Source organism: Mustela nivalis, assembly GCF_964662115.1.
Source record: "Mustela nivalis genome assembly, chromosome: 6".
Taxonomy (NCBI): Eukaryota; Metazoa; Chordata; class Mammalia; order Carnivora; family Mustelidae; genus Mustela; species Mustela nivalis.
Window position 1 is genome coordinate 50,036,877 of NC_139025.1, and position 27,179 is coordinate 50,064,055.

Genomic DNA, 27,179 nt, shown 5'->3' on the forward strand with positions numbered 1-27,179 from the left:
CTGGGCACCTATATTATATGGGAGTTTCAAACTGTAATTTGCACTTTATAAGTAGCTAACGTATCCCTATTCCTATCAAGTGTCAGGACGACATTCTAAGCATTCCTGGAGATTAACACAAAGTAGAAGAGCTGCCACTGAAAGATGACCTTACCTTATACACAACTGGTAGTGTTGTCACTGCATTGATGAGAAAGCAGAGGCAGAACAAATGATCAGTTTTCCTGAGTTTATTGTTGAGAGAGCTAGGATTGGTAACCATCCATTGATACCTAGCCATGAATCTTCTGGTGGAACACACAATCTCTTAGAATAAAAGTCTGATATTTGCATTTGGCTAGCATTAAGTAGAAAGATTCCTTTGGCTAGAATGACAGATATTTGCAAAGAGTGAGGGATTTTGTGCTTTTTCCATTTTCTCTGGGAGCACTGAGTGATCCCATAGTGATTTCAGACATGGACAAAGAAGTGAAAAGAAAGAAGGAAAAGGAGAGGAGAGTAGAAGAAATAAGGAGGGAGGGATAGAGAGAAAGGGCCACAAGGAGAAGAGAAGAGGAAGAAGAATCTAACTCATGCCAAATTATAAATGCACAATAGAAGATCTTTGTCTTTTGGCAATCTCCCCATATATATCTTTGTCAAAATAACAAACAATCTCATAAATTCCAGGAATAATTTACTAGTGGTATAAATAAGAATTATCATAAAGACACAAGGATAGTTTTCACTGGGGCTCAAACAGTAGAGGAAATCTCGGTTCACAATAGCACCCAGCTTCTAGTTTCACAGCATATAGTGTACTATATAGGTACTACTAAAGACACGATTCGTGTGTGTGTGTGTGTGTGTGTATGTGTGTATGTGTGAGGGGAGGGAGGTATTACACACTTTAGAACTCATTGAATTTTTCATCTTTTCAAAGAGAAAAAAAGTCATATGTAAAATCATGGTATTCAGGAAACAAAATAATTGCTAATTTAAATGAATAATCTCTACAACAGTTATTCAAACTTCGTAGAGAAGATATCTTTCCAGCCCCCATCCATAGCTTCTCATTTCTACATTTTTCATGACCTTATTGCAAATAACACCATGTGTTTCCAACATAAAGCTATTTGTATTCTTAAAAAAACACACACACACAAAACAAAAGAACAAAATCCTGGAGCCTACTGTATTCTTGGTAGCAACATCACAGACAAAGAAATGCACTTACTGTGGCAAGCTTTCTGGGTCAGAGTCTATAAAATTCTTTGAGAAAAAAACTGAAAAGAAAACATATTTTTACTCTAAGACTAGAAAGCTTGTAACTCGAAATATAAAATGTTGTCTTTAGCTTTCCTACTTTTGTTAGTTCAATCAAAATACCTTCTTTATCATTTTAAGACATATTACATCATCACATGATGGTACAGCTGTGGTGTAGTCATAAACATTTGCTCCAAGAGATGGGCTGGCCTGAAATGCTTCTCATCTTGTGATTTTAACATGAGTTGGAATAACTGGTATGAATTACCTCTCAACTGAAATCACATCATTATAGAGCAGAAGTAACATGCTCAACACTCACTCAGCATAGACATCTGCCTTAAAACCCTGTCTAAAAGATGCATTGAAAGTATGAGAAGACATCAGAAATCTGGCATGTCAAATAGGTATTTATGACAATGCTAGTCCACTTTCTCTGGGCTTTCTGAAATCTAGTTTACCACTTCTCTTAAGTGTTTTGAGTGTTTATCATTTCTTTTCTTTCTGTTATTAGCTCTGAGGAGGGTAAAGAACATAAAATTTATTTACCCTTCCTCTGGGTGTTGTAGATCTTGAGGAAAGAGTCTCAATTTTTTTCAGCTAAGTCACAGTGCAGTGGCTATGAGAAATAAAGAATCCTGAAAATAAGATCTTCTCCATGGACACAGTGTCTGCTACACACACAGTTAAATTATCTTGGATCACTGTGGTAATTCACATTTTTTTATTCCCATTGGTAGTAAATCTTAATCAAAGCTCTTATGTCTTTGAGCCATCCATGGGTTTATCTGCCTGAATCCTGATGTCAAGAGGCTGCAAAGTATTGGAAGCAAAGGTATCAAGAAAAGAGAACTTTCAAGAGTTCAGTGGGATTTTGAATAAATATGAATCCCAACTCATGCACTAAGACATTCTATGGGGGTAAGGGCATCTGATATTAAGTTTCTTATTTGTTTGTTCACTTACCCATTCAACAAATATTTATTTGGTGCTTACTATAACAGGCACTTTATGGGTACTGGATATACAGTGTTATCATGGAACTTATATTTTAGTGGTGGAAGACATTCAATAAAAATACATATATAAGTAGAAACTATGCTAATTTTTATAGAGAAAAGTAAAATAGTGAAGAGAAAAAGGAAATATTGAGATGAATGACTTAGTTATTGAGCAGGAAAGGCCCTTTTGAGGTTAATATTAATAAAATATCAGATCAGAAGGGACCAAAATTTTTTTTGGGGGGTGGGGAGGAGAAGAGTATTCAGACATAAGGAACCACAGGAGGGTTGAGGCTTAAGTTTTCCTGGCATGGTTGCTCTGCCAGAGTCAGCAATAAAATAATGACTAACAGAAACCTGACAAAGATGTTCATAGAAGATTTTCAGTTTTCTCCTTTTTAAATATGTAGAAGTATCTCAATATAACAAGATTGAATTTTAAAACAAGTATTATTGTGAAACCATGTAAACTTTAAAAAATATATACAGAACATGCCAAACATCCATATACTCACCACCTATATTTAAATTTAAATTTAAATTTTTGCCATGTTTTCCAAAATTCTTTTAAGGAAGTAAAGCATCTGTGAGAGTGATGACAACACTGACCCCATTTTTGGCCTTCCATCTTGTTGATATCCAAACAAGGACCTCCCGGCGTTGGGGATACATGTTCTAGGCCCTCTGGAGGTTAATGTAAGCCCTGACCAGAATGCAGAAAGTCTTCTTCTTATTTTCCCTAAAGGGACAACATAGTCTCCATTGAGGCTAGCCAGCAGAAATGACTGGCGTACAGATGGCCTCAGTGTAGATAACTACCCTGTGACCTCACCACCATGTCCCTCTCTCTATAGACACTGGGGATTAAGTTCTCACAGTGAAAAGGACCAAGTATCAGGGAGGGGACACTATTGAAAAGAGCTTCACATTTCTGGAAATTCAATTTTCTACACAGATAATCCACAAAGGCACAGATGTAACAAGGAGCAAAGACTACAAAGGTTGTCATACTCTCTGATGATAGGATGAGATGTAAACACATAACGTAGATCCTTATCCAAAAAAAATGGTGCTCCGGCAGTAACAGTACAGAAAGCCACAGAGATCCCCTGGGAGAAATGACCAATGAAAACCTATGGGAGTTTACAGGAAGGGATTGAGGTGATCAGGAGTACGTAAACTTCTTCCAGTGAAGAGACCATGGAGAAATGAGGAACAGTATACTTGGCCAGCAATATACGGAACCAGTGTATGCTGCCTTAATCAACATGTGGTAGGTGAACAGAATGCAAAGGATGGCAGTCCCACTATTTCAGAATACAGCAACAGATCAGGAGACATATTCAGGTTCTGCAGTTGGTATGAGAGCAGCAGAGGACCAGCCCCTGGGAGCTTGAGCTATCTGGAAGGTGAAGACTTGATGATGAGAGTGAAGGGAAAGATAGGACAGGGACATCTGACATTCTGAAGGCTGGTAATAATGTGGAGAAAACAAAGTACATGGTAAATTGCTGCAGAAATAGCCATTAGGCCTGGGTAAATTGTTCCAAATAGTACCAGTCCCAGCCATCAAACCAGTTACAGAAATTACAAAGCCCCTCTTCAGCCAGGAACTGGGTAGTCCAACAATTAATGTACAGATAAAATTTGTGGATGACATTTTAAAATCTCAAGACAGCCAAGAAACAGGTGAAGAAAGGTAACAGTGATTAATCACTGACCGGAGGAAATCTTTAGAGGTATATTCTGCTTCTCATAGGATAACCGCAGCAATCTCAACTAAGCCACCTTGACATCAATGGTTAGCAACCCAAATAAACAGTTCCACAGCATTCCTCAAAAAATCAGCTCTTTTGGAACAGAAGTTTTGAAAATATATTACTGATTAATTTTTAGCAGTAAAGTGCACTTAACTGAGTAATGTGAAATTAAATGATAAATAAAAGGCTTACAATGATTAAAATGAGTAAGAAAACAGTGGGGAAAATTATGGATGAAGTGAAATGCTTCCCACAGACTCTTAAATTCGTCTTCAAACATACAGGACCCCACTGACCCACAGAAGATAAGAAAATTGGATTGTCTAGCTTCCTTAGAGAACAACAGCCTAAAGAACCAATATAATAACACTTGCCAACTCAACTTTGGCTCTGTACTTTTCTTACATAATGCTTTTAAAGTCTTTTAACTGATTTTTTTTAATCTAAATAGTGATAGTACTAAAAATTTAAATCTAATTGTCAAAAGACTACTTCAACCTAGCTGGGATTTCATATATTTTTTTCTTTTTTAAGATTATATTTATTTATTTGACAGAGAGACCACAGTAGGCAGAGAGGCAGGCAGAGAGAGGGGGGAAGCAGGCCCCCTTCTGAGTAGAAAGCCCAATGTGGCGCTTGATCCCAGGATCCTGAGATCATGACCTGAGCGGAAGGGAGACACTTAACCTGCTGAGCCACCCAGTGCCCTGTATGTTCTTAATCTATGATCAGAATGTATGATGATTAATTCTTTTCTTAAAAATTTGGAATTGCCTTTCATTTGTTGCTATAATCAGACTCTAATGGGGTTTCTCAACTTTAATGTGCACATAAATTACCTGGGGATCTTGTAAGAGTGCAGATTCTGTTTCAACAGGACTGAAACTAAACTGGGTCTAAGATTCTGAATTTCCAACAATTTCTCAGGTGATATTGATGGTGTTAATGCGAAGATAGCACTTTGACTAGCAAGGCCTTGGACCTCACTTGTACTATCCTAATCCCAGCCTTGTCTAGCTGAGAGCATTCCTATTAGCAAGTGAGATCAGGCCTGCAGACAATGGCAGAAATAGATGAGAGATTATAATCTTTTTAAAATAAATATTATCTCATCCCCTAAAGAAACTGAAATTCTTTTTCCTGAACAGTGGTTCTCTTGCAGGCAAGTTGTTAGATCTGCTCAGATGTAAATAGGTTATTCTTTATATGCTATAAACTTGTCTTAAACACTTTGTAATATTTTTTAATTAACATGTAGCAAGAAATAGGCCTCTGAAAGTTAAGAACCACAAAACAATAAAGAAAGTAAACCCTTTTGTTGAAAAGCTCCGATTCCCATGTTAACATCTCATTCGCAGCCTAATCGTAACCCAATTAAGAAAATTAAGATAAGTAGAAACAGCTGGAACAGAAGGCACTCGGAGTGAAGTGTACCCTTCGCACTCATTATTTGATGGAGATCATTACCCAACTCTACACACAGTGCGTGATATTTAATATGATTGGGCTAATTTATATCTGAAAAGAATAAGAGCACCTATGTAAAGAAATGAATCGACCTATTAGCTCTGATTCTTTAAACACTCCGCTATTTGATGTTTCAAGTGTAGCCGTGTGACACACCTCGGCTATGTTGTTAGTCTCCTTTCTGTGTCCCCCCATGGCTTTTCCTCTTACCTTTGGTCATGGTATTGTATTCACCCTGTGAGTGTTGCAACCAAAGAGGCACTGGCAACAACATTGAGACATCCAGTGTTGAATTTTATGTGTAGTTAGTGTTAAAGACAGAATAAAAGCCTGGTTTGAATTTCACACCAGTAGTTACACACATACAGTCTTGCATTCAAGGGACTCTCACACTGAGGAAAAGCCTACATTGTTACAGCATGTTTTTTAAGAAGACAAGTTATGCATCACAAAAGGATATTTTTTTTCTTTTCTTTTCTTTTTTTTTTTAAATCTATGTGAGATGATGGAGGGTAGCTAAACCAATTGCGGTAGTCATTTCACAATTCGTGTAAATCAAACCATCATGTTGTAAACCTTAAACTTATACAATGATATATGTCAATTATTTCTCGATAAAACTGAGGAGAAAGAGACCACAAATTATACTGTTAATAGTGACTTAAATTCTTCAAGTCTTACTTTCCTCATGTGCAAGAAGTAGGTAGTAACCATTATATCTCACAGAGCTGTTGAGAGGATTAAATGAAATAACTCATGTAAAACCCTTGGATTGTGCCTGGTCTGTGCAACTTCTCAGTAAATACTAGCTATCTTTATGTAGGGGGATCCAGCACATGGATTATTATGATTCATGATCTCTCCTCAAGATCAGCTCCTAGATAAGTTAAATACAGTGTTATTTATAGATTGTCCTGTGTATATACATGGATGTCTCACCATCCCAGCAGGCCCATCTACAATCACACTTTGGAGTTCATGAAAACAAGTAAAATAAATGACAGGAAAAAAACAATACTTCTGATATGTACATCAGCAATATGAATATAAGCTAAAATATTAATGAAGACATAGTTTCAAATTATCTTGGTGTATTTCCATTTAAATAAAAACTCAAAGATACTAGATTTTCTTGTCTGAGATCATGTGTAGTTGTTATCTATGGCTTCTGCATTTTGAGAGGATAGAATAAGCAAAAATAATAATGCAATGGATTACACGTGGTTTCTCAGGACTGCAAACTCCAGTTCCCCTCTACACACACACACACACACACACACGCACACACTATACTATACCTTCAAATATACATTTATGGGAAATATGGCCATCTAAAAAGTGACCCAAGCAGTCTGATAAATTTGAACTTTGTCTACACAGTAATAACAGGACTCTTCAATTTGATCAAGACTGTAAAACAACTCATCAGTTTCATGAGAGGTAGGGTTCCTTCATGGAATTAGCCAGTGGTTCACTGAGCTCACTGATTAATTCAATCAGTTTATACCATCTGGTAACCCTGGAGAGAGAGTGGGCCCAGTTCAGCAGCTTCAAGCACTGCTCTGCTTTATACTGGAATAACATGCTGGTGGGACAGCCATATTAGGATTGGTGAAGGTTCTCAGATTCTGTAAGAAAATGAGTTACTGGCTCTATTTTGCATTACCAAGAAAAAAAGGAACAACAAAAAAAAAAGATGTGCTTTCTGGTACATATGTAATGTGTTATATCCACAGGATAAATGGGCTAAAATTCCATTTCTGATATAGCAATCTCAGATGGAGAAGAATAAAAATAATATATTCATGACTGTGACTAGATTTGCATTAACATAGCTAAAGGTAAAATTTTACCCCTTGTGTTTATGCTTCTTGACAATCTGGCACTTAATTTGGGGGGAATTTCTATTTCCAATATCCCCAGGCAATATGCATATATAGAAATGTTCAGCTACTTAAAAGTGACATGGAAGCAATTCTGCGTATCTTTCATGACTAATGGAAATACAAAAAAAAAAAAAAAAAAAAGCAGTTTCTAACTAGCTAAGCTTGACAAGCTTAGATTTATACTTCACAAGCCTGATTATTTATAGCCCATTTATTTCCATACTAACTATAGAACGATGAAATAGTCAATGAAGTTTGACTGTTATTTTGAAGATTTGTAACCAAATTACTTTGTACATTTTGTTTGAATTGTTTTTTTCCCAATAAAGTTATTATTTTTTAAGAATCTAAGGAAAAATAATTGAACATGCATAGTATTAAGAAATAAAGGTTCTTAAAGAACAAGAATAATTTCAAATAACATTAGTGAATTGAAAAATAACTGGTGCTTTTTAAGGGACCATTTAAATATACAAGTTAATCAGTACTGAGAGAATATAAGATTATTAGGGAAAAATAAAAATACAAAGTCTCCGTGAAATAGCCATCCATACATCCAGTCTTGCAAAGGTTTTCCTGGGATCCCTGACTCCTCTCTGGGCTCCCTCTGCCCTGCTTCCCCAGTTCCCATCAGCAGTGTGCAGTCCTACCTCCAATTCAAATGCTCATCTGGAGAGCTGGAAAACAAGTGTGGGGCCTGTGGGAGCGCTGTGAACCTTGTGGAAGAGGTTCATGGAGCTGGGAGGAGCTTCCACAGCTACTGCTTTCTGTGCATAGATTGCAGGACAATTTTAGATGGCACAGTGGCAGTGGTGCATGATGAAGAGATCTACTTGCAAATCTTGCTGTAGAAAGAAGGATGGTCTGAAAGACTATTGTTGTAGCCAGGGCACTGGCGCACTCGACATGGACAGTGAGGAGAGGCTGGGTATCAAACCTAAGTGTGTTCAAACTCACATGGCTATAACACACCCAAACACTTCCAAATTAGCTCAGAAATACAGTGGTACTGAAAAGTGTCCCACATGTAGGGATTTTGAATATGCTGCTGAGGGGATAATTGGAGCTGGAAAACCCTAGTACAAAAACCATTTCCTAGGTGCCAACTGTGGGAAAGATCTTGACTCCACAACTCCAAGAAGATGAAATCTATTGTAAAGAATGCTATGCAAAAACTTTGGGCTCCAGGGATTGGTTATGGTTATGGAGCAGGAGTCCTTATTCATGCTCAGTAAAGATGCATATCCAGAACTGAGATCATATGCAGAGAAACTCAACATAATCTAATAATATGAAGCTACGGTAAAATTCTATGAGCACCTAAGTCCCTGTCCATAGATATACTGACTGACTAGTAGAAAGAGAACAGTGTATATTTTTGCTTTATTTATCAGTATTTTCAAGAGCCATTTTTTTTAATTTTTAAAATTTTTATTATTTATTTATTTAAAAGAGATTGAGAGAGAGAGAGAGAGAGAGAATGCATAAGCAGTGGAAGAGGGAGAAGCAGAATCCACACTGAGCAGGGAATCCAATGCAGGGACTTGATCCCAGGACCCTGAGATCATGATGAGAGCCAAAGGCGTATGATTAGCCAACTGAGCCACCCAAGCTCCCTTCTTTTACATTTTAAGAGTCTCATGCTCTACCGACTGAGCTAGCCGGGCGCCTTCTTTTACATTTTAAATAAAAGTTCAGCTTGAAAGTAAAAAGTATTCCTATGTAATATTTACTATTCAAATGTAATAGTCCAAAAACATTTATTTTTTTAATTTTTATTTATTTTTCCCCAGCATCATTGTGATATAATTGACATACACCATTGGGTAAAAGTGTATAATATGTTGACTTGATATAATTACATATTGTAAAATGATTATTAATATTAAATAAATATAACTTCTATTCCATTAAAAGTTTCAACTAATTGCATTATTTTATTTTGGGGCAGGATCTTATGTTTCACTAAAATGCTTAGCATCCATAAGTTTTATCTGGCTTAATTTTCCTGTCCACCTTTTTAAACACTTGCAGGCCGTAAAAGCTATCCAAAAAAAATCTACAGATTTTCTGAGAGGTCAAAAGCTGAAATTGATGAGTCCTCATAATGTCAGGGGCTACAGGAAGGATTAGGGTAACTCGGAGAAGATTTCCAAGAAGCGTATACTTTCTAGGAAAAGTAGAACTTGATTTTTTTTTCCCAATATATTCTTGATGTGTCTTTTATACCATATTCCATTGAAAACCACCAGCTCTGTTCATTCTCTTCAATACGTAGTTAAAAACCTATTTGAGATTTCTCTGCTGATTTTATCAAATCCAAGTCCCTAATTCAGTGTTTTCTCCCCCAACAATGGACTTTGAAATCTGTTTGTTCTTTTGCCTATGACACACCTTTTTGTTTAGAACACTCTTCCCCTTCCATTATTCCAATTAACTCCCATTCCTTCTTTTAGGCTCAGTTTTGCTCTCACTTCGTCTAAGTCAGAATGGCTATGTTATATCGTAGTAACAAATAATCCCCAAATCTCATGGCTATCAACATCAAATATCTGTGTTTCATCCATGTTATACTTTTGATATAAAGGAGCAGGAAGTTTTGTTAAATGCAGGTCCTTAGGACTGGTAGAGGCCCTATTTCTTCATTTCAGGATTGAGATATGGCAATTCATAGGGAAGGTAATGCAACGGAGTATACACTGGCCCTTTAGGGCACTCCAAAGACTCTGTCCATATTTCATAAATGGCCAGTCACATGAACATACCTGACTCAAACAGGAATATTAAGAGTACAATCCAATGGTGCGTCCAGTGGAAGGACCAGGCATTTGTGACCATCATTTTGTAATCAAGGGAATAAAAAATGCTCTGTATTTACCATGATATGCACTGGCTATGCAGCTTTCAAATTCTACATGAGTGCGAATCTACGTCTAACAATTTCTAAGTTATTAATTACCAATAAGTATAATACATTATCCTGGCTCTTGACAGCAGGGAATCAACCTTCAACCACAAGGTAATTAGCGACTCTATCTCTAACTTGCAAAATTAGAACATGCTTGAAGAATCAATAGGCCTTTGAGGTGATTTTTTTCTTTTTTAAACTTTGAGGAAAAACATTGCAGCGAACAGTGAGCTTGCATAGTCAGGAGTAAGACAGCATTAAAAATACGTGGAAAGGAGTGCCTGGGTGGCTCAGTCAGTTAAGTAGCCGACTCTTGATTTTGACTTGGATCTTGATCCAGGATCCTGGGATTGAAACCTGTGCCAGCCTCTCTGCTCAGGAGGGCGTCGGCTTGTGGATTGTCTCTCTCCCTCTGCCCCTGCCCCCGCACTCTCTAACATTAAATAAATACATTAAATAAATAAATAACAAACATAAGTGGCAAAAGTGAGCACAGAGTGAGAAAAGACCTATTTCCCAGCTAATTAACCTACCAATTTCCAAGTCAGGGATATATTCAGACAAATTGAAAACCTTGTCATAATGTTGAGAAGGAAGATAAATTTTCACACTAGAACATTTAAAGCATAAATGAGATCTCATAAAGAATTACCATTTTATTTTTGATTATGGCATAGTAAAACACTGAGACTCACCCACAAGAGGGAAACCCTCTCTTCACTGCCCAAATATAGGAGACTATGGAGGTGTTAATGACAGACCTGATTATGCACCAAGAGAACAGTAGCATCTGAACACAGGCAAAGATTCCCAAAGGCTGACTGACAACTCTCCTTTAGCAGATAGTTCTTGGAAAGGAAAAACAAGTTTCTGTTATCACTTGTCACCACTTCTCTAATGAACACTGCCTGGATCTGACTGGTAATCCCTCACCCATTCCCCCAGCGCTGCCCCCCAAGCTGTACATAGATATGGCTACAGAAAAATGCTAGGGAGAAAACCTGTCTTGTGCTGGTGCCATATGTGTGCCTAGCATACAGATCCTTTCTTTCTAGGTGCTGGGCATATGATCACATGATTTTCTTAGACTTCTAGGCACCATTTTGCAATTAGTTTTATGTTTTACTATTTTGCATTTGTTTCACTAAGGCTTATAGTGTAAGTTTTACCTAACTTAATCTTCCTGCTTACTTCTTTAAATATATGAGGAATGCTCTAAGGTTAATGGAGTTACATAGACATATGGCAAAATCACTCTGAAGAAACATAAAGGACGAGTCTTAAGAAAGTAAGATAACAGGGCGTCTGGGTGGCTCAGTGGGTTAAAGCCTCTGCCTTCAGCTCAGGTCATGATCCCAGGGTCCTGGGATCAAGTCCTGTATCAGGCTCTCTCTGCTCAACGAGGAGCCTGCTTCCTCCTCTCTCTCTGCCTGCCTCTCTGCCTACTTATGATATCTCTCTCTGGCAAATAAATAAAAAAAAATTTTTTTAAATGATTATATTTTTTTAAAAAAAAGAAAGTAAAATCACATTTTCATTTGTGTAACAAGGAAGAGAGTCCTGAACTCTTCTTTAATACGATTTAAAATAAAATTTAAAAACTGTAAATTAACCAAGTTAAGATACTGTATTGTTTCTTATATATTGCAATTCCCTTAGCATTTTTTTTTTTAATTTTTTTTAAAGATTTTTTATTTATTTATTTGAGAGAGAGACAGTGAGAGAGATCATGAGCGAGGAGAAGGCCAGAGAGAGAAGCAGTCTCCCGGTGGAGCTGGGAGCCCGATGTGGGACTCGATCCCGGGACTCCAGGATCATGACCTGAGCCGAAGGCAGTCGTCTAACCAACTGAGCCACCCAGGCGTCCCTCCCTTAGCATTTTGAGCATTGTGTATTTTTAGTAAATATTGCCTCATGAGGATATAATCATCATTCAGTGAATGATGTTAATAAAGTCTAGATAATTTGACAAAGCTGTAGCCAACTCGGATTTACCCTACTGCTTAACACCTCTGAGGAACTCTATGAGGATAGGCAAGAGGACAAAATTATGTGGTGGAGAGGTATTTCTCACCCTGATCTACTTTACTTTGAACACTTTACAGACACTTACTTTGCAATGCCTTTCTAGCATTGTGTACCATGGTGCTCTTTCATCTATAAACAAAACAAAATAACATAAGACAAGGATCTCTCTTTCCTCTCTATATTTATAAAATACCATCTCCTCCATTGTCTTTTATTTAGATGGAACAAATAAATTTAAATTTATTTTAAAAATCATAGTAACAGGAAAATTGACCTTAAATTTTTCACTTCTTTTGGTCTTCAGCATAGTGATTAGCTAGCAATAGACTTGTTTTACCAGAATAATAATAATAATAGTTTTATAACTATAAAAGACCATCCCTGTAAAAGTCAAAAAAGGGAGTAGTCGATGATAAATGTAATTTTAAAGACTTGTGCTCTGGTTTGAAAAATATTCCCTTTTCTTGTCTTGTAGAAGTAAAACAAGATAGTAGTATCTCTCTGAATTTTGGTAAATGTGCAAATCTGATCAACAGAACTATAGTAAGTATATTTTATTTGCTGGTACGGGTCCATATTAAGTTTTAGCATTTACCTGTGTATTTCTATTAAAAAAGAAAGAAAAGAAAATTACTGTTTGTTACCATTCACAATTAAAGATTAAGTACATATAATTTGTAGGGACTATATAACACAATAAAGATAAAGTAGTAAACAGTGGCATGGGCCTTAGCATCACCTAGAAGATATAAAAAGAAGCAAATAACTGCCACAGAGAGAGATGAATGCCACATGAAAGAAGTAGAGATACTTTGTTATTGGGGCTAGCTATGGGGATGGTGTGGCAAGGCTTGTCTGAGAATATAATTTTGAAGTAGATCTATAGATCAATAAGTAGTTTAATAGAAGGTTGGAGATAGAGAGCAAATGTCTGAGGGGTGTGTGTGTGGGCGCATGAGTATGTATGCGCGCATGCCTGTGTGCTGTGTTTTAAGACACAAAGAGCAATATGAGTGACTGAAGGACAGAGTAAAAGGGCCTAGTTATTGAAGTCTTACAAACTATATTAAGTTATGAAAACTTTACCTAAGAGCAGGACTGGCTCCATAATTTGCAAAATAAGAATATGGAGCTCTTTGTTCAAAGATTAAGAATTTCAAGGGACTCTGGCTAGTTCAGTCAGTTAAATGACTAACTTTCAGTTTTGGCCCAGGCCATGATCTCAGGGTGGGGGATCAAGTCCCATATGTTCTCTGCACTCAGCAAGGAGTCTGCTGGAAATTCCCTCCCTCTCCATCTCTGTCCCTCCTTCCTCCACCCGCTAAAATAAATAAATAAACCTTAAAAGAAAAAAGAAGAAGAATTTCAGATGATAGAACAGAACATTAAAACAAGTTTGGGGCCCTTCTAAAAGCAGGACCTGTGCACACTCATGTCATATATCCAAGAAACTGGTCCCATCTAAGAATAACAGGAAACTAAAAGTTTTTAAGTATCAGAATACTAAAAGGTCATTTTAGTTTTAGAAATATCCTTTGCTTCCATTATAGTGTATTGCTTGGAAGGGAAGCCATATTTGAAGCAACGAGACTTGCCTGAGGGCTATAAAAATTCAGATGATCATCTTAACATCAACTATGGTAAAGGCCTTAAAAGTAGAGTGAATTATAAAATTGAGAATGTAGCATTTAGAAGGGAAAAGACAAGAAATACGATAGATTGATGGGAAAAATAGAGAAGCAAGCTCAAGAATGAATCTTAGACTTAGGTTTGAGTAAAAGGAATATAAGAAATGGAAAAGTATTAGGATGTAAAATAGTATCCCCATTTAATTGATATTGCAGTGATCAGTTGTATTTATGCTATGAAATAAAAAGAGATATATTCTAAAAATAGAAGCTAGGAAACCATTGGTATTTCTAAAAGAATTTGAATGGTGGAATTTTTGAGACAATTTACAGAGACTATGTACAGTGAGTAGAGATAAGAAGAGAGTCCAGAGAAAAAATAACATGATAATGATATGCAGAAAAAATTCTGAAACAAGGAAGGAAGGAAAGAAAGAAGGAAAAAAGGAACATAGGCAGACAGAGGTGAAAAACTAGAAAGGTAGGTCTTATCGAAGCCTATGGAAATGTTTTTCAGGAAGAAACGTGTTGTCAATGGTATAAAGGTTGCCAAAAGGTCAAGTAAGGTAGGAACTGAAAGGAATTTTGTGATAAAAAATTCACAGTGGCCTTGATGAATTCGGTTTCCAAGAATGTGTCTGTATGTGTATGTAGGGTGATGAGGAAACAAACAAACAAACAAACAAAAACCTGTGAGTAGGCAATTCCAGGTGATTGGCTCTGAAGAGGTCAAAAATGAGGTAATCACAAAGCAGGACTGAGAAGAAAGACTAGGAATGAGCATTGGCAGTGGTGATAGGGAAGGAGGAAAGAGAGAATGATGATTTCCCCAAAGATGCTTATATTCTAAGCCTGAAAACTGTGAACATATTACCTTTCATAGCAAAAGTGACTTTGCAGATGTGATTAAGGTTAGTATCTTGAGATGGAAATATATTCCTGGACTATACTCATAGTATTCTTGTAAGAGGAAGACAGGAGTGCCAAAACCAGGGAGGAAGAAGTAAGGATGAAAGCAGACATCGAATTCAGATGCTTGCTAACTGTGGGTTACAAGCAAGAAATCCAAGCAGCCTCTAGAATTCAGAAGAGGCATGGAAACAGATTCTCCCATAAATCTTTTATAAGGAACAGAGCTCTGCTGACACCTTGATTTTAGTCCTCTAAGACTGATCTCAGACCTCTGAGCTCCAGAACTGTGAAACAATAAATTTGTCTTTTTCTAAACCACAAAGTTGGCAGTCGTGTGTTACAGTAGGAATAAGAAAATAATACAGAAGATATTAGTAGGGAGAAAAAATGTAAACTATATGAGAAGAGAGAAATCAATAGTGGGATAGTCCTAAGAAGCAGGAGGAGATGGAATCTGAAGCCAGTCAGAGGAGTTGAGTCTGGTCAGGAGGAAGCAGAGGACAAGGGTGCAGAAAAGCCCAGGTTTTAAGAGGTTAGAAGTAGGTGACATATAACAAGAGGGAAAATGGTAATATGGGAGGTCTGAGAAGAGAAATGGGGTCTCTAGACAGACTAGACTAGACTAGACTAGATTAGAAAGAAGCCCTGGAAAATGTACAGAATTTCTAGGAAGAGTTGAAGGCCTTTGTGGAGATGGAAGTCTACTCATATAGATCAGCACATGCCCACTTGCTTGTGTGATTTTGTTTAGGATTGTTCCTAAGTTCAGATTCAGAAATGTCAGAGGGTTGGATTGATTTTTAGGTGAGGTATTAGAGCAAAGTAAATTATACCACTGGCAAGATGATGGCTACAAGGATTGGTCATGCATTCTCAATCTATTTGCTCTTATTTGCTACTATAAGAAGTTGAGACATTTACCCAGGGATATACAGCTAGTAGGAAAGGCGATATTGCACTCACAATCCCCCTCTCATCCTGATCTCAAAGTTCATATTCTCAGTTATTTCATCATGTATCTGTCAGCACACAGCATCATTAGTAGGGTTGTAGGAACTAGTGGTGGATAACAATAGACTAAAGAAGAAGAAACAAACTGATCAGAATAGCCACAGACTCATTTTTGTTCCTTCAAATAATCTTGAGTGGATTATTTGAAAACCAATTTAGAATTATTCTCCAATTCATAAATATAACTATTGCTATCTACTTGGGTTGCCTTGCTGCTTGGTATGCAGAATACATACTGTGCATACATTTCATTCATTAAAAAAGGTTACTATTTTGAGAATATGTTTTACTTTACTGGTCATGACTAAATGCAGAAGAAACTTCCAAGGTTTTATTTAGATATATATTTTAACAGAAAATTATAGAAAGTTCATTATCTGAATTTCCTTAAAATAGTTAATGTGTAGATTCAGGCTTAGGAAGAGCTAGAAGCATTCATATCTGTTTTCTCAGGGTGCCTGTCTTTAAAGACCTATTTTACCATTTTCTTGATCAGTGAGTAGTTTTCTTGATCAATGAATGTACTTCCAAGCCCCAATAGTAGGCTCATGCATGCATGTGATTCACCAGTTCTTCATTCCATGGATGAATAATTATTCCAAAAAGCAGCCTATGGTCCAAGCTGGGCTAATAAGAAATTTTGGGGGGATTTTCACTGAAGATATCTGGAAAAACACATGCTTCTTATTTTCCTCTCTGGCATGCCAACCTCCAAGGAACATATAAATTGGCAGTTGCCTGGGGCAACTTGTTGCTTTACTTGAACAGCATCTTTCTGAGAATGAATTCAAACAGAGCAGAGAAAGGGAGAAATAAAGAGCTCTCGACAATTGAATTCCTGAAGCCAACCATGCCTGAAGACAGTGTCATCCTTTGAGTCATTAAGTTCTTTTTGTGCTAAGGATAGATTGAGCTGTGTTGTCGTTTGTAACCATGACTGAAAAAAATAGTAAGTGTATTTTTTTCTTTTTTGCCTTTATTTACATTAGTAACTCAATGGAGACTCAATGGAAAAAAATCTGTTAGTTTGCTTTCTCTTTATGAATGTCTTAATCACGCTTCCACTCCAACAATGGTTTCACATCAGAGATGATTTTTTAAACAGTTTCAAGTGCTGTGAAACTTCTCGAACAAAGAGAATCTCTGCCTATTCAAATTGTAGTACAAGAGATGCATACAAGTGATTATGCTATGAAAGACTAAAAGTATGAACAGAGAAATATAAATTAAAGCAAGAGTAAGTATAAAGTCACAATAAGGAATTTGAGGAAATAATGTTTTCTATTCACCAGCATTATGGCTAACCTGTCTGTATAGTCACATAATCCAAAAACATAATATAATGAAAATAACAAATTTTGGAAATTTTAATTCTATTTGTTAAAGGTGAAAACATTTTCATACAGCTTATAGGAATTTATATTTCTATATTTAAGCTCTTTCTTACAGGGTAATTTTCTCTATACATCTCCCTAACATCTACAAGGCAAGTTAACATTTAAGAGTGTACATCATAATTATGCAATATTTAAAATCATTTTACAATATTAAAGATAAAATGTTTATATATTTAAGATCAAGTAATATGTAAACTCATGTAATTTTTGCCCACTATACAGATAATTAAAATTATCTAAATAACTATGATTATATTTCCCAATTAATAACCTTAGCAAATCTGTTGTAAGAAAGAAGAATATCAACAATAACATTTAGCTTTGTCAGAAAAACTTTCCAACCTCTATAACCTAAATATTCTTATGGAGCTTAAGAATTTTAATCGAGAGAAATTCATTGGTCACTGATTTGTGGCTTAGCTGACTTCCATTTTCAATGAATGTTTTTGTCATTTTAAGAGTACAATAGAGTGCATTGGTATAAATAAAGCAAGGTAGAACATGTTAGTATGCAGTTAAACCACTGGTAATATTGAAAATATAGTCTCTGTGGTAAGGGATATACAAGTTAAGAAAATACACAAACAACACATGCATGCAAATATGTATAGTAATACAACAACAAGGAAGGTTCAGTCTTGATGTTCTCCTAAGAGTTAGTAGACAAAGAGATTAGATCATTTCCTGAAGCCTTTTTTTCTTCCTGGATAATCTCCCTTCCACTTATTTATTGCAACATTTTGGTTATATTTACTATTGCTATTAATAATTTTCTAAAATACTTTTATTTCCAATAATCTATTGTATTTAATAATTGTCATTTGTGAATGTTAAAAAAGACTACAGCCTATTTTTTTCTATTTATTTTTAAATTTGTATTTCATCATACTCTAACTAGATGCATATTATCTTCATTGGAGAGAGTAAACAAGTAATACTGATTATCAATAATGGTCTTTAATTATCTAGCATAACTTCGACTCAGTTATTTTCTTGTCCCTTGTAATCGTTGAATAGGCAAGAATAAGAAAATGTGTCCTTATTTTTATAAATTAGTTCTAAATAGTTCTTAGCTAACAAAGAAGAATGTGTAACTAGAAGAGATCTTTCTATTCACACAAACTGGTCCCTGAACCCTGTAATACAACATTTGTCCTAATGAATAATCACTGTCTAAAATCTGATAATGACTTTGATATACACAGACTAATTTGAGGAGCACTTTTTTTTTTAAAGCTGCATTTATTTTATTTGCGAGAGAGAGAGAGAAAGAGAGACAGTATTCGTGAGTGGGGCGAAGGGCAGAAGGAGACAGGGAAGCAGACCCTCTGCTGAACACAGACCCTGACACAGCTCGATCTCACAACAATGTGAACATGACCTGAATTAAAACCGAGAGTCAGACACTTAACTGACTGAGCCACCCAGGCACCTCTTTCTGCAGACTGCTAACATGTAAAGTCAAGTTATAGTTAAAACATATTTTATAAAATGCACAATTATGTGAGCTATGACTCACTCTCTCACACCAAAGGCAAGCTATATCACGCACCATATTATCAAAAGTATGCTTGATGATCAGGAAAGCAGAACAAGGGAATTAGTACATATTAAGAAATCTCTTTTAGCTAGCTAGCAGCAAAATTATTTTTCACTTTGGGAAGCCTTGATTAGGGAGTGTTCATGTCAGATTCTGTATACTTAAAGCCCCTTCTCCATGGCCAACCTCAGACTCTGCTATGCATACTTCTACTGATACTCCATCCAATGTCTTTAAAAGGCTTTTCTTAGTGTGAGGCTAAATTATGTCTCTTTTATCATACTGGAATGGTTACTTCATAACATTTGGCAAAATCTTGAATTTAAATCATTGCTTAGTCAAGATTTACTGAACAGTAAGCTCTGGGAAGTCAGAACTTTTACTTATTTTGATCATTATTTTATACACAATGTTTGACACACAGTAAGCATTTGGTTAAGTATGTTTTTTGCATGTAACAAATGATAAACAGGCTTCAGTTGCTAATCTGGCCTTGTACTATGGTCTCCATGAATCCCTCATTCCTCCATGCATATGTTGAAATCCTAATGTCCAACATTATGGTATAATGAAGAAGAGCCCTTGAAAGGAGATGGTTAAGTCAAGAAGATGGAGTCTTGGGAATGGGACTAGTGTTCTTATAAAAGAGATCCTATAAGCTTCAGTAAGGCGGCACTGGGTATGGACCAGGAAGAGGGACTTCACTGTCCCAGTGCTTAGCTCTTAGACTTCCAGCCTTCAGAACTGTGAGGAATAAATTTCCTCTTTATAACCTACCCACTCTGTGGTATTTTCTTATAGCAGACCAAATGGACTAAAATAGCTTGATATATGGCTAATCAAATTTTGATTTATTAATAATTTATTAATTTCAAATCTGTCTTTCCAAATATCACTCTCTTAAGAATACCATGTTTGAAATTCTGGGACCTCTTATACATTTATGATCTAATTATTTACTCTTATATGTGGCTAAATTTACTGTATGTGAACTTCCTAGTAAACCATTGGGACAACCATATATTTTGACAAATGTATTCATAAGTGGCTGCTCTGTTATTTCAATGCACTTTTCTATGAAGCACCTAAATTCTAGGGCAGAAAACATTTTGTTTGAATGTACACACTTACAGCAGTTCCTTTTTGAAAATTGTTTAAATGTAATAAGTTGTTGGTATAAATTTTTAGTCAACTAATTATGAATGTCAAAACATCTAGTGAGTTCACAAAGGAAGCTATATATATATATATAGAGATAGATAGATAGATATAGATATAGATATGTATGTATTTCTAGACAGACAAGAATCTCTTTTCCTATCTGTAAATCTAAAAGTACAAGTCCATGTACCTCCTTCAGTTAGAGTTCTCAAAAATAAATGTATAAATAAATGTACAAACTGGCCAACCAACCAGGAAATGACATTTCAGTCAATGTAGTTATTTAAACATCCATACCGCAGGAAGCTGTGAAGAACTTCCAATGTAATGACAATTTAGTTTGTGGCATATTTCAACATATATGTTTCTAAATGAATTGGCTATGTAACAGAGACTGATTTTTCAGTAAACTAACTCATTCTGATATTTATCCAGGCTCTAAATGTACAAAGACTCTCAAACGTGCAATACTTTGTATAGTAAATGCTTAAATTTCCCCAAAGAGACTTTTATCACAGAAAACATTTAGTATTCTGATATGATAATTGCTAAGCTTGAATCAAAACACATCTATCTATTATTGTATGTTTTCAAAAATAAAGTAAAAGTAAAAAGTCAAAGTTAATTATTAAAGATAGAAAATAGACACTGGTGGGTATTTACATAGTACTATGGACTTTCATTTTAATAGAATTTCATCTATACAATACAATACAAAAAGTGCTATAAGTGTTATGCAAATATTTAATAACTGGAGATAAACAGATATTGACACATAGGAAACTAAGGACATTAATTGGCCGGTAGATGACCAGATAAATACCAATGACCGTCAAGGAATGTAAAGGATCTGAACTTCTAAGCTACTCATGGGCAAACAATTTAGCCTGCTTTCACTGGAGAGGCTGGGAGAAGGCACACACTCCTAGGCCAGAGACTAAGGCGGGTTGATTACACAGAGTAATAGCAGTACCTCACTTTAATAAATCAGACTGAGAAAGACAAATACCATACAACTTCACTCATGGGTAGAATTTAAAAACAAACAAACAAACAGAAATGAATAAACAAACAAAAAGCAGAACCAGACTTACAAATACTGACAACACACTGAAGACTGCTAGAGGTAAGGGTGGGGGGATGTACAAAATGGGTGATGGAGGGAAGAAGAGACAGGCCTCCAGTTATGGAATGTAGAACTCATGGGAATAAAAGACACAGCATAGGGACGATTGTCAGTGATACTTTAATAGCCTTGTATGGTGACAGAAGGTAGCTACATTTGTGGTGAGCAGAGCATAATGTGTAGGGGAGTTGAATCACTGTGTGGTTCACCTGAAACTCCTGTAACATTGTGTATCAATTATACTCAAATTAAATATATATATATATATATATATATATATATATATATATTTCAAATTAAAAAAAATATATATATATATATTTAAATAGGTCACTTAGCGTCAGTTCCCACGCCTAAATTCTCACATGGCAATGTAAAGATGGCTTAAAATAATGGAGAAGTAATGTATTTGATTACAAAAGAGTAAGCTTGGACATGGGCAATCCCAATCTTTAGAGTAGGCAGGAAACATGCCCAACCTTTGCTTCAGAGAAAGACACTGTTTCTATTTCCCAAGGTTGTTTGCTATCTAGACATCCTGGAAAAGTGCATCTGGACAAAAGGGCAGAAGTGTCTTGCTAGGATACATGCAGAAATATGAGAGAGCCATGAAGAACTGTGTCTCAACAATGGCTCTTTAAAATAACTGAACAAGGATCACCATCGGGCATCTTAATAATTAGTTTAGATTCTAGAATACTCAACAAACCTGCACTTACACTTTTGGATGGTGAAGGGTGACCATTGTGAAACATACACACCCATTTGTGGAGCACTTTTTTTACCTGAGCATTATCTTAACAAAAACTCCATTCTCTAGAGTGATATTTTTGTTTAAAAAACAAACAAACAAAATTTAAAGGTTTTAAATACCACGAGAAGAATGTCTATAATGAGTAAAAGAAGACTAATGGATTTAGAGTTTAAAGCAAAGTAGCATCTCTCAAGTGTATTTACCTAATTCTGAAAGAAAACAGAATGTCCATTAATGTAACTATTCCCATCTCCATCACATGTGCATATGTACCTATTCAATCAAAACATAGACTTAGGGCACAGAATCTGATTCCAGTTACTCTTTTAAGAAACATTAAGAGGTTTCCAAAAATGATAAGAAAGTGAATTTTAAAATATTAGAATTTCTGAAATTAAAAAAAAATTACCTTTCTTTTAGACCTTCCAAATTATACTTCTGAAGTTCATCTTGCACACATTCTACACTACTACCTATCTCTGTTGATATTCTAGAAAGAGCAATGTCTTTATTATCATATTTATATAAGAGTAATTCTTTTGAAAACTATAGTAGACTTTTGAACTTTGAGTATCACAGTATTTTCTTTCAAACATTTTTATTACCCTTTTTGATGATTTTGGGAAATGACATGTTCATTGACTTATTCTTTAGTTTAACAAATACTTATTGAGACCTACTATGTGCAAGTTACTGTTCTATGGAAGAAAGCTCTAGTCTTGTCAGAATAGCCAAGATCCTTGTCCTAACTGACCTTACATTTAAATGGAAAGGAAAAATAATAACATTTTGAAATAAAAAAAACAAGATAACTTGATGGAATAATGGGGGAAAATTTCACATGGTGCAAAAATGAAGGGCTTTTCTACAGATGAAAAACAAGAAACACAAAGGAATTAGTATAGCCAGGTCCTTAAAAAAAGCAATTCAGTCAAAGAATGCAAAGGGCAAGTGCTACATCCCTGAAAAAACAAAGTCTGTATGATTGTAAGAGAGCTAATAATCTGGCAAGATGAGACAGCTGGTAGACCTGAAGGTTATAGTAGGAAGTTTGATTAAAGTCATTGAAAATTTTTTTACAGCTGGAAAGGAACATTATTCCATCGGATTTTTTTTTTTTTTTAAATACTGTCATTCTGAACATTGCATGGAACACTGATTGAATGGGGCCCAAAAATTGAGGCAGTAAAGTTGGTATATTTAGACATATTTGAATTATTCCTGAAAGCACATGATGATGGGTTGGATGAGGAAAACATGAGTGAGAAAAATAACGGGTGTTCCCAAGTTGTGGGGTCTGCCATGCTATTACTGAGAAGGGACTCCTGGGAAGAGTAAAAGCTGTAATGCATAATGTATATATGAAATTTGAGATGCTTATCAGATATGCAACTAAAGATGTATAATAAAATATTGGATTAACCTCTGGACATATAAATTAAGAAATTATCACATATATATGTGTATGTGTGTGTGTATATATATATTTACAGCTAGATGCAATTATTCAGAGTAGAAGATAAATAGAAAAGAAAAAAAAATTACTCTAACTTGACCTCTGGGGCACACCCATATTTACAGTTTTAAATTGGTCTATCCTGGAAAGGGAACCTAGGAAGAAGTAAAAGGGAAAGAGAAGAGGAAAGTCAGGGATGTGTGATTTCAAGGAATCCAGAGAAGACCTATCCCAGAAAGAAGGGGAGATTGATGAGATTTCAAGTAAGATGAGATTAAAGAAATATTGATAGGTGAGAAAACATGATAGTTTTTCATCACTCTAGTATAGTTGCAGAAACAAAGTCAATGGAAATCGATTGACAAGTAAATAGAAAGTGAGAAAATCAAGCACAAATTATAGAAGATGCTTTGGATATATTTGGAGTAAGCTAAAATTTTAAGTAAAATCAAAAACATATTATTCAGAACACAGGAAAAGACTATTATTGATAGGAGTAAGGGGATCAGAGAAAAGACAGATGAAGGATACAAATTTGAGTTGGATTTTAGATGTACTGGTGGAGAAAAAAATGGTTCTTTTTCTGTGTTAGATACTATTTTCTCAATGAAATATAAAGTGAAGTCACTATCTGAAAGTAAAAGGTTAGTAGGGAAGGGTGAGTCTTGAAAAATTTTAAAGGAAAAGATACCAATAGAAAAATAGGTTTCCTTGGCAGTGCTATTTGTGTTTGCTATTGTGAATTAATGGTGAAACTGCTCTGGCGTATGCAGAGATGAAACATCCTGCATTCAAGGATGATGGAGGTTGAGTGGACCAGAGACTTGTGAATGTTTCTCCTGAGGTCATTTCAATAATACATCAAAATATACAAATTGAGTGAACATGGAAGTGCAGGAAAGAGGTACCAATAAATGGAGAACATGAGTACTGTAGAATAAATAAGTTGGATCAGTAAATAAGAAGTGGTGGTAGGAAAGTAGAATGCTTAAAATAAAGCTGTTGAAAGTAGAACACATCCTTTCTACTTCCTAGATCTGAGGCAAAACATGATTGTAGACCAACAGTTAAATTTTAGGTAAGATCAGGAGGTGAGCAAAAGTGAAAGACTGAAGATTTATGGATTGTTAATTTACTGATTCAGGGCTTCTGAGGGCATAGTGCTTTAATCCTGACCCTCACAAAGGGGAAGAAAGATGAGATCCAATTAAAAGATGCTTAAGACGGTAAGGAAATTAGAGTTCAGGTGATAATGCATAAACTGGGATGCTTGGCTTCCGGAAATTACAAGTGTTTCCCACGATAACCAGTAGTAAACAGTGGGATTTGAAATGGTTGTGTCATTGGCAAAGTGGGTCATTAAAAACAAACAAACAAACAAACAAACAAACAAAAACAAAAAAACTTCTTGCTATGGTTTCCTGGAGCCATTAGTCTGTTTTATAGCTAGGAACAGTATCACACTGTGGAAGAGAAATGTGATAGCCAAAGTGTTCCCCCTAGACCCTGAGGCAATGTGTTTAAGACTATATAATCAGAAGTAAAATAGACATAGCTTCAAATCTTAGCTACAGACCTTAATTACTAGGAGAATCACATAATATTAGGCCAAGGATTCTTCATCTGTTAAGGAAGAAATAATTAAAAAAAATATCAGGAACCTAAGTAATTAATAACTCCTATATTGGTAGGATGATGTAAAAGTTAAAGACTAAGTGAAATGAGATATATAGGAAAGTATCTACAGCACATCTGAACATTATTTTCCTTTTCTCTGTGTCTTCTTATTGGACTTGTGCTCTACACCCACCCATCCCTTACCCCACTCCCTCAGCCTAGTAATAATGATAATTTTAATAAGGGACAGATGTGGCATTAATTTTTGATAGCTTGGCTCATAATAAGCTTCCTAAATATTTTTCTATTGAATTACAAGAAAGTATAATTATGAATATGTTAAATCTTCAGATCCATAAGTGCAATTTTTATACCACGAAGTTACCAGTATCATTTTTTTTTTATTTAGAAAGATGTGAAAGATGGTTCTTTAACAATTTGGATAGACAACTGTCGGCACTTTAGTTCCTCCCTTTTTTAATTGAATTTACAGAGCTAGTACAATTTCTATTGTATATTTGTACCTCAAAAATATGAGGATGATACTGTTTTCTGCTTTGTAAATTCTTATCAGCTCCCTTGATTAATGTTTACTGAACTCCCACAAAAAACTTGACATTGAATTTAATAATTTCTTCAAAGCTGATGAATCAGCACTGTTAGTTGAAAGAATGACTTAAAACTAGAGTACTCTACAAAGGAAAATAAAAACTCTCAGCCAAGATTAGCATTCTCCTTCTCAATGCTTTAGTGCTGGCAATCAGGCACTGTGCTTGCTTTACCTCACTTCATAAAATGCTTCCTTAGCACTGCTAGTATTACTCTTGCTATCTTAATTTATTTTTCTGTTGATGCCTTTACTTAGAAATCATAGATGGATTACATTCTTCTTCCTCAAGAAGACGGTTAATTGTTCTCTTCTAAGAAAAACTGATAATCATTGAGAATCATTAAATTTTATAAAAAAAATTTGGAACTGGGGCTCCTTGGTGGCTCAGTCAGTTAAGTGTCTGACTTTGGCTTAGATCATGATCTCAGGATTCTGGGCTGAGCCTCTTTCCCTCTTTCAAGAGGGACAAGCCTCTTGTCCCTCTTTGAAGAGGGACAAGCCTCTTGTCCCTCTTTCTTTGCCCCCACCCATGCCATGTGCTCATCTCTCTCTCTTTCTCTCAAATAAATAAATGCAATCTTTAAAATTTATTTTTTTAATTCACTCCTTTCTAAATCCTTTCCTGAAATTCAAATGGGAAATTGTTTTAAGTTATATCATAAAATATTATTAGCACATGCCTTCATTTTTATGTTTTACACAAATTTAATCATCCCTTTTTTTTGCTACTTAACATAGGCCTGAATTCATATTATGTTTTAAAAAACAAATTTCTGATGTCATCTGCAAACTTTCCTTGCTAATATGATCTGAAATTACTCTATTTAAATTTCAGTGATATAAACCCAAGGTGCTAGAACTACTATGCTCATTCCCTGATGTTATTTATTGACATGCTCTGAAGATACGTACTTTAAAACACTACCACCAGGAAAATGTCACTTCTTTTTCTCTAATGCAGGGTAGATCAAGAAAAAAACAAAACAAAACAAAACAAAAACCCCTGATAATTATAAAAATAAACTATTTGGAAATACTCGAGTTAGGGAAGATTCTGTCTACCTGCCAGTTTTATAAATAGTGACTGTATTAACAAATGGCTTTGCTCTTAGTCACAGTGAAACTTTCACCTGGGGGTAAGGTTTTTAACTACATACAAAAGGGTTTCTTTCATTTGGAATCTTAAAAACAAAAACAATGATAATTTATTTCACCAGTCTAGAAATCAGATCCTGTTTGTTTGTTTTGCTTGCTTGTTTCTTTTTTTTTCTTTCTAACAAAGTTTTCCTTTGGCTTTTTGCTTTGCCTGATGAATCAAACTATATTTTACTTTTTTGATTCAGTTAAAAGCTGCTTCAAATGAAAAGAAGATAAAGATTCTAAATACAAACTCTCTTACCAATATTTTTTGCCTGATCGGTATGTTGTAAGAGCAGTGCATGGGTGGATGGGAGGCTAAACTGAGAGGCTATGTTAGAAGAAGGTATAATAGCATCTATACAGATAGATACAATCATCTGAATTATTTTCCTCTCTGAGTCACACTTTGAATTGGTCACAATCTGCTTGCCTGATAAGGGTTGGAGCCAAGATTTAAATAAAATTTGCTAAGACTATATAACTAGTGTTTTATTCTTTTTTCCTTGGATCCTAAATGGCCAAAATTGCA